We start from the raw sequence: 4109 nt of genomic DNA, 5'->3' as shown, positions 1-4109 counted from the left end.
GCATCCTTTGAGATAATATGTTTCCTGGACATTTTGGTCCTGGTCCACTTTAATTGTTCCCTTGACTTGCTATGTTCTCTGGGAATGAAAAAGCATGTTTCAGGGACATGATGTTTTACTGCCATCCCTTTGTTTAAAGAAGACACATAGGTACTCACAGTATTTTGGGGGAAAGATATTCAAATACATAGATAATTCCCAAACGGAATAAGAAGCATCATGATAGAAACTAACACAGGGTGATAACATGAAATACTGTGAAAAAGTTTTGAAAGAGCAGGAAAATATATTTTAACTGTAGAAAAGTCAGTTTTAAAAGCATGTGATACAGGATTTTTAGTAGTGATTGAAGTTAAATGTGTAAACAGAAATCTAATGATGGTGAGACGGAGGGCTATTTTTCCTTGAAAGTGTACACTTTGAACTTTTAATTAAAATTTACATAGAACATTTTAGATGCAGATATAAAAATAATTATCATCTTTTATCCTGCGTTATTTTAATTTTTTAAAATAAATAGTAGTTTTAGCAATAAACTTCATGTCATTTTGATAACAGAAATTTACTAATTAAAAATACACGCTGGGTTTAATAGTGTATACCTATAATCCCAGTGACTCAGGAGGCTGATGCTGTAGTAGCAAAACTTTTGAGTCCAGCCTGAGCAACTTAGCTTGACCCTGTGTCAAAAAAAAAAAAAAGGTGGCGGGGAGGAGGTATATAGTTCAGTGGCTAAGTACCCCTGGAATCAACCCACAGTACAATATAAAAAAGCAAAACCTTAAACAAATTCATTAAAATATCTCTAAAATTGGCATTTTATAGATGTGTGGATGTCAAAGTGTGTATTAGTGGTCATTCTGTTCTACAAATTAAATATGCTTTCTAAAGTACTATAGCAATTTTTCGTACTCAGCCACTGTCAAGCAAACATTGATAGACAAATAGTTTTATTTGTCTTAAAAATTTCAAGACTGTATGAAGAAAGCTATGTGAATGGTAACCAGTTATTGAATGCAGGAATTTTTGTAAGCGCTCACAGCCACCCCAAATAGGCCCTTTCCAGGGATGAGAATGAGTGGTCTTTATGCCTCCCTGGCCTTAATCAATGGTTATAGAAGACATATAACCCTTGCATTTATCACATTTCCTGGTGATGTGGCTTAGTTTGTTACAAACTGTAAATCAAAGATATCAAAGTATAAGGACAACATAGCCCAGAAATAATCATATTAATGTCTATTCAGCACTCATGAGTCAGACATCATCTAAGTTTTACATATATAAGTTTTCTAAAAACTTAAAATAAGAGCCATTGTTATCCCATATTTTGCAATTGAGGAAACTCAGACAAATAAATGACCTGAGCAGGGTCACAGAGAGTGAAGCCAGGCACACTGGCTCTGGAGTATGATCTTTACTGACCCTCTACCTCATCACAGGGAGAGAAAACATGAGTCACGATCACATTTCTGAATAGCTAATGCAGAAGACCATACGTCAATATCTCAGGAAGAGTTTCATGCTTGCCTGAATTCTTCTCACCACGGACTGTATAATCACATAACTTAAAATGAAAATCTCTATATAATATAGATTAAATTAGTTCCTTATATAATGGGTGTATTTCATTTCTATATAGAATTTCTTATAGAACATAGCAGTTATTGTCATTATATCCCACTTTATGGATGGGATCATTAAATCTTTTGAAAATACTTTCTCATATTTTATCTTCAGCCCCTCCTTGACCTAAATAGGCTTATTTTTCTGTATAACAGGTATTAGCTTGCATATCTATTCTCTCATTAGTGGAATTAAAAGCAGCAGAAAATGCATTGAGCTTCAGCAAAAAGAAAAAGAGTGAGAATGACTGGATCATTTGAAATATATAGGGCATGACAGCTCTCTTTACAGTGATTTCATTTCTAATATTGAAAGAACAGGGGAAATGCCTTGGTAAATAAGGTTTCTCACAGTTTCCATCTGTAGATGCAATTGCTTCTCCCAAAGGAATAAAGATAGTTCCTGGTCTCTGTGTACTTGATTCCTTTTGCTTTCTAGTAATTTCCATGTCACATTGTTTTACAGCATTTGAAATGTTTTAGTTTAGAGCCGACAGCAGTTGTGTGAAAACAGTAAAAAAAAAAATTAGGGAGGATAAAAAATCTAAACAAAGGTTTAAAGAAAAACAAATCCCAATCTTTGTAACTATTTTTCTGAAATACGCAATTTCTACTTTTGTTCTAACTTTGTGGATTTTATTCCTAAAATACATTTTATGAGACATTCTTTTTAGAAAATGAAAATAACTTGACAACTAGAATTAAGTACTTTGTATATGTAGAAAGAACCTTATAATTACTATCTTTCAGTATTTTTCAAATAGCAATAGAAATTAGGTATTAGGGTTCCCATTTTATAGAAGGATGTGAGATTTGAAAATGATGTGGCCATTTATAAAGTCATGTAGTCATTAAATTATAGCATCTAATTTCCTCCATCTGACTAGGAGCAAACCTGAAAAACAACTGATATCATTGTGACCCCATAATCAATGCAGAGAAAAATCAAATTTCTCTAAGGCCAATATGTGTAATATAGTACATTTTATTCTATCTTGTTATTTTGTATTAATAAATATGTGAAGATATCTTATTTCCCTCCAGAAATTAATTGCAATTTCATATTTGTACAGATTCCTTGATGTAAGTTTTGTTTCAAAGATGATTTTTTTTGTTTCTCACAGTTACTCTTTACTCAGTACCTAGTGCAATATGTTGATTTTCTTACATTCTTGCATCCCTGGCTAGTTGTATATTTCTTTGATTTACAAAGAGATGTAAAAAAAAAGATCCTTAATTTCATTTTTATTAATCCTGTTGTAATAAAAATACAATTCTGATAGACAAATTGGCACCTATTTGAGTGCATCTATAAACAATGTTCTCTGTACTAGCAGGTAAATAGAATCAGGAGGAGAAGGAGTCTTTGTTGGACATGCTGTATCATGGTACCTCACAATCCTTAATTGCAAAACTTTGGCCACATCATTGGTTAACCAAAGGAGATACTTTATTACTCAGTTGTATTGTCTCAAAATAATTGAATTAAACTCTAAAAGAATATGAGATTAATTGTATCTTTCTTCCTATGGCACAGAGATCAGATAATACAAACAGAATCCAAAGTAGAAAATAAATACAGAGATTGGGAGAAAAGAGGAGAGGGAGAGTAAGAAAGGGGAGGGAGGGAGGGAGGGAGGAAGAGAGAGAGAGAGAGAGAGAGAGAGAGAGAGAGAGAGAGAGAGAGAGAGAGAGAGAGAGAGATTGAGAGAGATTGAGGTTAAATCCCAGGCCTCATTATATTGGAGATAATGATCTGAGCTGAACAAGTGATTAAGAAATTTCCTTTTTACAATATTTTTCAAAATATAGTTTTATATATTTTCTTTAAAAACAGGGATAGAAATATCTAATATACAAATTAAAGTTTTATTTCAAAGATTCGCCTATCTTCCCCAAATTTGGACAAATCTTCTTCGAATCAGAGTTCTTTCAGATAAGAAAATACGATCCAGACTGATATGGTGGGAAACAAGGAGGGTCCACATATAATAGTTACAATTCCCACAATGAGATACCTCCATGGAACCCAAGTAGAGAGCCAGGGCCCAAGATGAAAATGATTATCCACTTGCATGGGGAAAATCGAATGTCTTCTGCATAAAACTTTCTCAATTTTGGATCAACCAAGAGATGTTATAAGTAAAATAAAAAGATGGCTAAAGAATACATATTTGACAGCAAGAAGGAAATCCAGAAAAGATTGTGGAGAAAACATGAGCACAGGAGTTGATGAAGTGCTACTAAAATAAACCACTGGCTTCTTGAAAAGTAACAATTGCCATTTATAATGGGAGGGAGCTTTATATCCCAATCCCAAGAATGATAAAAGAAAATGATGTGTTAAATAAATGGGCAGAAAACTTACATGCTTAGTATTGTGTTGATTAACATGAAAATTTTTAGAAAAACTTATAGGTCAGTTTATATTTTAATAATTTAAAGAAAGCTATAATTAAAACATATACCTTGTAACCAGGAAAA

This window comes from Ictidomys tridecemlineatus, chromosome 4 (assembly GCF_052094955.1).
Source record: "Ictidomys tridecemlineatus isolate mIctTri1 chromosome 4, mIctTri1.hap1, whole genome shotgun sequence".
NCBI classification, from domain to species: domain Eukaryota; kingdom Metazoa; phylum Chordata; class Mammalia; order Rodentia; family Sciuridae; genus Ictidomys; species Ictidomys tridecemlineatus.
The sequence above is the reverse complement of the archived record's forward strand: the minus strand, read 5'-3'. Positions refer to the sequence as shown.